Raw genomic sequence first — 11716 nt, forward strand, 5'->3', positions numbered from 1 at the left:
GTTCTGGAAGTTTTAAAAGCTGAATAATGTGGATGGTACTGTGAGTTAGCAATGTGGAGCCAAATGAGCACACTGTTGCTGGAGTGTACATTTGCACATTTCAGAGGGGTGTAGTGGATTGACCAGTGTCCCTCCAAAATCCTTGTTGGAACCTCAGGCTGTGACTGTATTTGGAAATAGGGTCTTTGCAAATGTAATTAAGGTAAGGATAGAGACGACATCATACTGGACTAGGTTGGGGCTTAAATCCAATGGGAATGTCCTTGTAAGAAGAGGAGAAGACACACAGAGAGACACACAAGGAGAAGGCCACATGGAGACAGGGGCAGAGACTGGACGGATGCTGTCACAAGCCAAGGAACGCCAGGAGCCATGAGAAGCTGGAAGAGGCAAGTTAGGATCCTTCCCTAGAGTCTTTGGAGGGATCCTAGCCTGGCTGATGCCTTGACTTCAGACTGCTGGCTTCCAGAGCTTCATACTTACCTTGAACTACCTTGATACTACCATGAGCAGGGGACACAGTTATGAACAAAACAGACACAGTACCATCTCCACCTTCCCACAAAAAACTTAGAATCTCGTGGGAAGGTAGACAATTAAAAATAATAAAAAATAAATTTTGGTCAGAATGGTTATAATCAAAAACACAAGAAATGACAGGTATTGGTGAGGATGTGGAGAAATAGGACCCTTGTGCACTGTTGGTGAGAACACAAACTGGTGCAGCCACTGTGGAAAAGAGGATGGAGGTTCCTCAAAAAATTAAAAATAGAATTACTATATGATCCAGTAATTCCACAACTGGATATTTATCCAAGAAAAAAATGAAAACACTAATTCAAAAAGATATATGCACCCCTATGTTTATTGCAGCATTATTTACAAGAGCCAAATGATAGAAGCAACTCAAGTGTCCATCGAGAGATGAATGGATAAAGAAAACATGATTATATATATATATATATATATATATATATATATAAAGCCATAAAAAAGAATGAAATCTTGCCATTTGTAACAACATGGGTGAATCTAGAGTGTACAATGCTAAGCAAAATAAATCAGAGAAAGAAAAAGACCATTTGGTTTCACCCATATGGGGAATTTAAGAAACAAAACAAATGAATGGAAAAAAAAAAGACAAAAACAGACTTGTATATAGAGAACAAACTGGTGGTTTTCAGAGGGAAGGTGTGGGGGAGGGGTATGAAACAGGTGAAGGGGATTAAGAATCCACTTACTGTGATGAGCACTGAGTAATGTATAGAATTGCTGAATCACTATATTGTACAACTGAAACTAATAAACACTGTACACTAATTATACTGGAATTTTAAGAATAAATAAATTAAAATTTAAAGCAAAAAAACAAATTAAATATGAAGTTCAAGGAAGGGAATGGAGATTCTTCTTCATCAAGTATTGACCCAGTAGCTCCTACCAGACCACCCTCCCTTATATAACAACCCTAAATGCTGGACAAAAAGTGCAGAACCACTCTCTGAAGGCACTGGATAGCGGTCCAAAGCTGGGAAATACCAGAGGGGCATTAAAACTTGAAATAAGGGATCAGCACTGGTTGAGTTTCCCAATTTTTACAGCTTTTAATTTGAGTGAAGGCAACAGTCTTGCTGGTTTGAAGAACCTGAAGACAGAGTTTGGAGCAACCGTAGTGGCTGAAAGTAAAGGAAGAATCCTCTTAGAAAAGGAGGAGCCTCAAATTCTGTGTATAAAGTCTGCCAAACTCTCTGGCTGACTCCTGAACCATGTATGCATGAACAATGCTGACTCTAAACAGTCCCAGTTATGGCTAAAATAACTGAATTGAGATTTCAGCTCTTCCCAGCACAGAGAAGACCATTTAAGATCAACCAAATTAACTGCCTGCTAAGAAAGAAAGAAAGAAAGAAAGAAAGAAAGAAAGAAAGAAAGAAAGAAAGAAAGAAAGAAAGAAAGAGAGAGAGAAAGAAAGAAAGAAAGAGAGAAAGAAAGAAAGAAAGAAAGAGAGAAAGAAAGAAAGAAAGAAAGGCAATATTCTACAGAGGAACATAACAGAATCTAAAGCTTTGATATCATTCACAATGCCTAGAATACATCCTAAATTAATGCGCAAAAAGCAGAAAAACATGACCTACACTCAAAAGAAAAGACAATCAAAAGAGACCAACACCCAAAGGATCCAAGTGTTGGAATTAGTACACAAGGGTTTTAAAGGACCTCCTGTATCTATGCTCAAGGACATAAGGAAAATATACTCATGATGTACAAACAAGGAGGACATCTCAGCAGAAATAACAGAAACTTTAAAAAAGAACCAAATGGAAATCCAAGAGCTGAAAACTCACAATGTCTGACATTTTAAAGTTCACTGGATGGATTTAACAGCAGATTGAAAGTGGTAGGGAAAAAAAGAGTAAGCCACCTCAAGAGAAAGTATCCAATTTGAAGAACAGAGAGAGAGAGAAGATTGAAATAAAACAATGAATTGAGCCTCAGGAATTGATGGAACAATATTAAAAGACCCAACATAGATGTAATTGTAGGTCTAGAAAAAGAGAAAGAGAATAAGACCAAAAAACTTTTAATTTTTTAAAATTTTTAATTAAAATTTAAAAAAAAATTTTAATAATGGCCATAGTTCAAAAGTGTCTCAAGTTTGGTGAAAGGTATAAAATTGCAGGTTCAGGAAGTTCAACTAAACCTAAGCAGGATAAACACAAAGAAAACCACACCTGCGCACATCTTAATACAACTGCCAAAAGCCAAAGATTAGGAAAAATTTTGAGACAAGTCACAGAAGAATGTCACAATAGGGGAACAGTGATTTGAAAGATCCAAGACTCATGGATCCATGACTCCATTTGCAGCTGTGGCGGCCATGAAAGAGTGTAATATCTTTAGAGTATTGAAAAGAACAACTGGATTCTATATCCAGCGAAAATATCCTTCAAAAATGGAAGGCGCAACCAGTTAAAGAATGAAGAGGTCACTGATGCACAAGTTGAGCCTGATGATGGTGGCACGGGGGTGGGGCCCAGGAGGTAGAGTCGCCCAGGGAAACCTCACCGACAGGGGGACACTATAAGCTGGAACCTGAGAGCTGAGTAGCAGCCAGCCTTGGGACAAGTCTCACTCCCCATCACACCTTTGCTCTAGCATGCACCTGGCAGGTGCACCATGCCTTTGTATGGGATGAACAAAGGAAAGAATATATGGGTGAAACGTTGTATGTGAAAAGCATCAGACTTTGTCTTGACAGTTCTAGAGTCAGCTAGAGTCCTGGGGCCAACAGGTGGAATTTGCAGGGAAGCAGGAAAGAGGTCTCAGAATTCTGGTAATAGAAAAGAGTTCGATGGCTGAAAGTTCCCCAGAGTGGAGAGCAACTGGTGCAAGGAGTGACAGAGACTCTAGCGCTAGCTAGTAGAGGCAGGCGCTGGTGTAAAACCTCACCGGCCCAAATGGACAGGAGGAGGTGCCCCAACTCAGGTTGTGAGTGGATAGGTTTTGCCTGGAAAGTGATTGAAGCTGAGTGATGTATTTCTTACTCTTCAGCGTACATCAGAATTACCTCGAGGGCTGCTATGAGTTGCAGATTCCTGAACCCCACCCATAGGGTATGCTTTAGTGTGGTCCCTGGAGTCTGAGCCCCTGGAGCTTGCATTTTAAAGTATTCTTTGGGTGATTTGAACCACAGTGACTAGAGGACCCATTGAGAAACACAGGCTCGCCACAATATTTGGTCTCCACCCTTTAGATCCTTGACAACCAGGGAGGGAAAAGATGAAGTAACTAGACCTCCCTAACTGGAGGGCATAATGCTGCAACAGGAAATCCAGCAAAGCTGTTCTCCAAAATGCATGCAACCATCAAAAATCACATTTTTGAAGGCTCTCTGACAACAGAGAGAAAAATGTTTATGCTTGGTAAAAAAACAAACAAACTAGATAATTGCCATAATATTTTACTACTATCTACATTTACTTCATATGTAAGGAAACAGAGAAAGGATATTAGAAGGGTATACCTCAAAATGTTGAAATTGCGGGTGCCTGGGTGGCTCAGTTGGTTAAGCGACTGCCTTCAGCTCAGGTCACGATCCTGGAGTCCCGGGATCGAGTCCTGCAACAGGCTCCCTGCTCAGCGGGGGGTCTGCTTCTCCCTCTGACCCTGTTCCCTCTCGTGCTCTCTGTCTCTCATTCTCTCTCTCTCTCTCTCCCAAATAAATAAATAAAATCTTTAAAAAAATGTTGAAATTACTCACCTTTAGTGATAAGGAAACAGAAATCTATTCCCTTTGTACTTGCCTCTATTGCCAAATTTTGAACAATATATATATATTAGTAGTTTCATTTTAGTTTTCCCCTATTGGTTAGGCAAAACAAATTCACAATACACAAGGCTTCTGGAATTTCCAGTGTCCTTTGTCTGCATTGTAAATGTACTTCAGGCATGTGACTTTTATAACTTATCAAGGCAATAGATTTCATTTAGGATGTTTCTAGCTGCAAGTAAGAGAAAATGAAAACAAATTATTGTCTAATATAATAGCAAAAACCACAGTCAGCAGCTCCGGGTTTGGCTCATTCAGCGGCTCCAGGTTTAACCAAAAGCATAGCTTCTTTCTCTTTCTGCTCTGTCCTCATCAACATGTCAGTCTACCCTTGTCTGACTCCCCTCACTATCCCAAGGTGGCTGCCACACATCCAGGTATCACATACTTACATGACAACCTCCAGCAGCACAGAGCTATGTCTCTCCAGGCAGGGGACTTCAACACCTCTCAGTGGCCAGGATTGGATCACATGCCTTTTCTAAGCTGATCACTGGCGAAGGAATGGTATTGACGGACTTAGACAAGTCAGAATTTACTAGAATGACATGGAGGAGCAGTGGACAGGAAAAAAACCCAGGGTTTGCTCAAAGGAAGATGGATTCGGGTCAGGCAACCAATCGGCTTTCCTACAGAATGTTTCTTCATTTTGCCCACTTAAGTGTGAGAGATGAAAGTCAAGGTCTTAAGTTTATCAGTCTCCTTCATTCATTCATCCAATATTTATCAAGTGCCTCTTGTGGATCAGACAGTGTGATGGGAGGAAGGTGTACAGTTGTAAATAAGATAAGGAAGACTATCTTTCCACACAGTACATGTATTGTAGCATGTAGTTTTGACTTTTAGAGGGGAAGATAATTGATTTTTTTAAAAAGTAGTCCATGTGGGCAGGAAGTAGACCTGAGATAAGCCATAAATGAGAAGTGGGTTCTGGTTCCTGGCCCAAGTTTCAGAGGCAAAACCCCCAGTTCTTCCCCAAATGAAACAGACACATGTGAATGAGTTCAACTTGTTAGAAGGGAATATAGCAACAACCTAGCAAAACATGCAAAGACCCCACCAGCCAGAGTATGTTCTAAGATGAATTCCCACAGACATAGTCATACTGTCTATGACAGTGGGACAAGTCTCACTCCCCATCACACCTTTGCTCTAGCATGCACCTGGCAGGTGCACCATGCCTTTGTATGGGATGAACAAAGGAAAGAATATATGGGTGAAACGTTGTATGTGAAAAGCATCAGACTTTGTCTTGACAGTTCTAGAGTCAGCTAGAGTCCTGGGGCCAACAGGTGGAATTTGCAGGGAAGCAGGAAAGAGGTCTCAGAATTCTGGTAATAGAAAAGAGTTCGATGGCTGAAAGTTCCCCAGAGTGAATGAGTTCAACTTGTTAGAAGGGAATATAGCAACAATACATGTGCACATGTATTTGCACATGTATTGTGCAATACATTTGCACAATGTATTGTGCTATATTCGCACAATACATTTGCACAATGATACTTATTTGCAGTGTAGTTTTTTCACAGCAAGAATGGAACTAATCTAAACGTCTGTCAGAATGCACAATGATACTTACTTGCAGTGTAGTTTGTCACAGCAAGAATGGAACTAATCTAAACGTCTGTCAGAAAAGACGGGTCACATGAACGGTGAATCCATATAATGGGATACTCTGCGGTCATTCAGACAGATGAGCCAGATCCGCACCGCATGTGCTGATGTGAAACTGTCTCCAAGGTCAATTTTTTTTTTTTAACATTCAGAGGCAACTGTTTAATGACCCTCATTTGAGGACAGAAAGGTGAGGTCGGCCAGCTGCTCTTCATGTGGTTTTTTGTTTTTTGTTTTTGCAGTTAAGTCCTTCAAAGGATGAATAGTGAAATCAAGTCATTTCTCCTCCTAGAATTTCTCCTTCTTCTCATTTTTCTTTGTTGGAAGGTTATATATATAAATGTGTTAGTATACGGACATTATAAAAGAGAAGGGAGGGACGCCTGGGTGGCTCTCGAAGCATCTGCTTTTGGCTCAGGTCATGGTCCCAGGGTCCTGGGATCGAGCCCTGCATCAGGCTCCCTGCTCCGTGGGAAGCCTGCTTCTCCCTCTCCCACTCCCCCTGCTGTGTTCCCTCTCTCGCTGTGTCTCTCTCTGTCAAATAAATAAATAAAATCTTTTTAAAAAGAGAGAGAGAGAAGGAATATCCTGTGAGGGAGGAAATCAGACAATAAATCCAAAAAAACTAGGGAAATTAAAAATCCGAACTTGAGGGAAGGTGGGAGGCAACGCATTCTTTTCACAGAGCCATGACACACCGTGCAACTGTCCTCAAAAGCAAGAATGGAAAAAAACAGACACTCAGCTGCAGAAGGAAGCCAGGGTCTTGGCTTTATAGCGTTTAATGTCTTTGGAATTGGGCTGGGCATCAAGTGCCTTTCCAGAATAAGCCAGAGAAGATCAATCCAACTTGGTTTCTAAGGCTTTAGTCGGCCCCGTGGCCAGCAGCTGGTGAGAGGCACACCGTGGTGGGGGTACACCCAGTTCTTCTCCAATCAGTCTTAAGTCTTGCCCTGCCCCGGATGGTGAACATAACCAGATTTGCTTGTTGGGGTCGCCTTGTTGATCATGTAGGTTCCTGGATCTCCACCCAGTTTAAAACATCACTCCCAAACGGGACATCATAGTCGTCAAAGGTGTAAGGTTTGTCTGCAAGGTCTTCAACAAACTCTGCTAAGGAGCCCAGTGTCTTCTCTGCCGGTCTTTCATAGGTGGTCTCATCCAGAGACCCAGGGTCGCCCGAAGTTCCTGCTGTCTACATAGTCATCAAACAGACGCTGGGCTTTTTGACATCCACAATCTGATGGAGGCGGTGGAGGCTCAAACTAGCGGGCTTGGGTATGCAGGTCGCTGTGGGCCTCCGCGGCAGTACAGCCGGACACCCCTCATCGGCCCCAGGACCCCAGCCCCGGGCTGGCTGAGCCCAGGGGTGTCCTGTGGAGCAGGAAGTGGACAGCTGTAGGGGTGCCTGAGCGACCACGTACTGCTCATAGTCTGCGGCCGCTCCGCCCTCCCTCCAAGGTCTATGACGTGCAGAAAGTAAGATGTAGGAACCCGTGTTATTGTGTGCGCTTCTGTTGTCACAAAGTACTTCTGTAAAGATGAGAAAGACACTGCCTCTGGGGCAGAAAGCGGGAGGCCTGGGGACAGTGGTGGAAAGAAGAGCTAATGCCACCCTTTTGTACCATTTGTACCATTTTTATCATGTATAGATATTGCCTATAAAGATATTTTGTAATCAGGGGTGCCTGGGTGACTCCACTTGGTCAGAGTCGTGAGATCGAACCCCAGTGGGGCTCTGAGCTCAGCACCGAGTCTGCTTAGGGTTCTCTCCCTCTCCCTCCCCTCCCTCCCCTTAGTCCTTCTCCCACCTCACACCCTGTGCACACATACACACACTCTCTCTCAAATAAATAAATAAATAAATAAAATCTTAAAAAAATATATTATCAGTAAGGTAGAACTTCAGCCCAGTCCTGGAAGAAGGTGAGGGGTGGGATTGAGCCCAGATAAAGGACCAATGACAGACACAACACCCCTGCTTCAGGTCAAGGTCCATGCAGGCCTGGGGTGCGCCCAACAGAGAGGTCAAGTGGTCTCACTGAGGGGAAGAAGAAAAATGCCAAGGCTAGGCCACCTCCTGGGTTTTCATAGGGTGGCGTGAACTCCCTACCCTTGGAAGAAGAGGGATGTGTGCAGGACACCTGGGAGGTTCTGATGAAGAAGGTAGTGCCCCTAAAAATGTCTCAAAGGCACATCTTCAGCAGAGAGCTTTTGCGGGTCTTTAACCCTGGAGTTCTGACGCATGAGCTCCCAATCTCCTGGCCATGACCTCAAGTTTCGGCCAAAGGAGAAGTGAAAGCCACAGTTAGGTTTTCTCTGCTGCTGGTTTTGCATCTCTGGCAAGATGAGATGTCTCAGAAGACCAGCTCAGGGGATGGTCCCCAATGCAGATGACCTCACTGCCCAGGCTCAGCAGGTACCAGACACTCAGTGCATTCCCAAATGTTATCTTACTTAATTCCCACAAAAATCCTGCAAGGTCGGTAGCATTATGCCCATTTGGAGCATACAAGCTTATGGAGGGACAGTCACATAGGATCTTGATGCAAATTTCAGCATCCCCAAGACTTGAACTGCTATCCTCACTCCTTACAGTTGATGGGACACTGTTGTGAGTTGGATTGTGCCCCCTAAATTCATATGTTGAAATCCTAGCCCCCAGTACCTCAGAATGCGATGTTGTTTGGAAATAGGGTCATTGCAGAGGTAATTAGTTAAGATGGGTCATTAAGGTGGGCCTCTGATCCAACAGGACTGGTGTCCTTATGAAAGAGAGAAATTTGGAGACAGCCACATGCACAGGGAGAACACCATGGACAATGAAGGCAGAATTCAGAGTGACAGGCTTACCAGCCACAGAATCCCAAAGATTGGCAGAGAGCCCTGAAAGCAAGGGGAGAGGACCGGAGCAGATCTCCCTCCCAACCCTGAGAAGCACCCAGTGCCCCCGCTACCTCGATCTCAGACATCAAGCCCCTGGAACTGTGAGAAAATAAATTTTTGTTATTGAACCCTGCCAGCTCGTGTACCCCGTCACAGCGGCCCGGCAAACTGACGCGGGCAGTATGTTCTGTCTCCCAAACCATCCTGGAGTACAACCCCATGGGCATCCTTAATGTAGATCTTCTCCATCCTCCGGCTGCTGGTGGAGCTCTGGGCAGAACGCAAACCTGAGCTGGCCAGACTCCTGATTAAACTATTTCCAGGGGATTGTCAACAAAGACCCTCTACCATCCCTTCTCTGGACCATCTGATGGGAGAGAGGAAAAGATTCTTGACTCTTCCCCTGAACAAAACTGAGACAAAAGGGCTCCCAGGAGAACCACTCCTAGAAATATAGGCTCTGTGACAAGCAAAAAAGAGGCAAGGACCATCCCCATGATGTCTCATCTTCCAAAGGGAAGTGAAACTAGACTCAACTCTGGCCACAGGCCTAGGGTCAAGGGCATATTGGGAGGCACAAGTCGAGGACAATTCTCCCAAGGCTTGATTCTTGCCTGGAACAGCAGCTTGGAATTGAGCCCCTCCCTAACAGGGCCCTGGGGGCCTCGGTTTACCCACCCTGAGCTGACGGGTATCAAGCTTGGTCAGTGCTGATAAGCCTCAGCATGGGCCACCTCACCACCCCTGAGATACACAAAGAGGACTTCCAATGCCCAACGGTAGCCCCCCCTCCTCCCTTACAGGTCAGAGCAGGGAAGAGGGAGGGGTGTGTGAAGAGAAAGCCAGCCCTACATGCACACACACATGCACACAAGCATACCCATGCAAGCACACACACACACACACACGCACAGATACACTCGAATGCACACATGCTCATGTACCAACACACATGTGGACATATATGTGCATGCACGGGCACATACGTACTTGCCTGCTCCAAGCTGTGAGAGCCTCCAGATGCCTGCATGGGGCAGAGAGAAAACATTATGTGGTAGAATATGAGATTCAGGTTTACACGGACAGGACCAAGTCTTAAATTAAACTGAACATGATGGAAATGTTTGAATCACGACTGAGATGTCATGAAAGGAGCCTCATCCAGGGGGAAAGGAGGATTTAAAACAACATAGAGATTATCAATGATGGGAAAATGAAAACTCTTCCATGTTCATATTGAGGGGTGCTATCCAGGACTGGCTATCCAGGCCCTTCAAGAGGAGATTCCGCCCATGTTTGTGCCTACTCTTGGACCACGCTCTAGTCCATTCCCGCCCCTCACCCTAGAGTTCCTCGTGCCTTCCAGAATGTGCAAGGCTGCCTCAGGCTTCCGTGCCCTGCCTCACACTGTTCCTTCTGTCCAGGGTACCTTTCCTCTCTGTGACTGTTTGCCAAACTCCTACAAGTACTTCGAAACCCAGACCAAGCACCTCTCCTGTCTTGATTGCTCCCTCTCCGGGCTCCCACGGGCCCTAGGATGTAAGCTGTCAAAGCACCTTGGATGTCTTACCCCAGTGGAATTTCATGTTGATTTGAGTCAGAGGAGATAGAAGCTGGCAGGATGCAAAAGAGGGTTGAGGGGTGCCTGGGTGGCTCAGTCATTAAGCATCTGCCTTCAGCTCAGGTCATGGTCCCAGGGTCCTGGGATCGAGCCCCGCATCGGGCTCCCTGCTCCGTGGGAAGCCCGCTTCTCCCTCTCCCACTCACCCTGCTTATGTTCTCTCTCTCGCTGTCTCTCTCTCTCTCTGTCAAATAAATAAATAAAATCTTAAAAAAAAAAGAGGGTTGAGAGCCAGACTGCTCACTGTACATCTTGTTATATGGATTGACTGTTGAGCATCGTTAATGTATGTCCTATCTGAAGAAAATTAAAGATATGATACAATACAATAAAAGGATTGTACAGCAGCTGCTGTACAATAGGGCTGCCTCAAAGCCTAGCCTCAAGGATTGTACAGCAGCTGTGTGGAGCGCTGCTGTACAATAGACAGGAGTGAATTATTGACACATAAAATACCATGGATTCATCTTCAAAAACATAATGCTGCGTGCAGCCAGCACGGTCAGGACACGCACTGTATGGGTCCATTCGCACAAAGCTCTAGAACAGGAGAAATGAATGGATGGTCACAGAAAGCAGGTCAGTGGTTTTCGGGGTAGGAGGTGGGATCAGAGATCGGCTGGGAAGAGCCACAAGGGAGATTCTTGGGGTGATGCAAATGTTTTTATCCTGATGACGATATGGCTACATGGATGTATATGTGGGTCAAAACTCCTTGAACTGTACACTTTAAAATGTCTGCATTTTATTGCATATACATTACCCCTTAATAAAGCTGATTTAAAACAACGTATGCAAGAGAAAAAAATGCAGAGCCGTCCGGAGCCGAGAGTTGCAGAATCCATTTGTTGTATGTGTGGCCTGACATGCACATGGTCTTGATGGTCTTGCACAGTGTAAGTGGGGACCGGCGGGTTCTGGGGGAGCCAGAGTGCGGGCTCAGCCAGACCTGAGCTGGTGCAGGTCCAGCTGGAGAGGTGCGTCAGAGCCGGGTTGTGGTGGCCTCAGCTGCCACGCTGGCTGTTTACATTTCAGTCTGTAGATAGTGGGGAGTGAATGGAGGTGTTCCGCTAGAGAGAGGTGTTGCGGGGAGGCTCCCGGGGCAGCACCGGGCAGCAGAGCTTGGAAGAGGAAGAGCTTGGACATGGCCCCACTTCCGCTACCCTCAGGCCAGAAATAAACCTCAAACAATTTCACAAGCAACCTTCTCTCCATCTCGAGTTGCTGAAAATTGGGCTGCCTCAAAGCCTAGAACCTCCCCCGCC

The 11716-nt window shown here is 45.1% G+C and overlaps 1 pseudogene; it reads right to left on the reverse strand.

Moving 5' to 3' along the window:
• Positions 1–6685: 6685 nt before the first annotated feature.
• LOC114220741 (frataxin, mitochondrial pseudogene) lies at positions 6686–11597 on the reverse strand (annotated as a pseudogene).
• Between the last annotated feature and the right edge of the window lie 119 nt (positions 11598–11716).

This window comes from Eumetopias jubatus, unplaced genomic scaffold (assembly GCF_037043125.1).
Source record: "Eumetopias jubatus isolate StellerSeaLion01/CBP00866 unplaced genomic scaffold, mEumJub1_p1.0 scaffold_9, whole genome shotgun sequence".
Taxonomy (NCBI): Eukaryota; Metazoa; Chordata; class Mammalia; order Carnivora; family Otariidae; genus Eumetopias; species Eumetopias jubatus.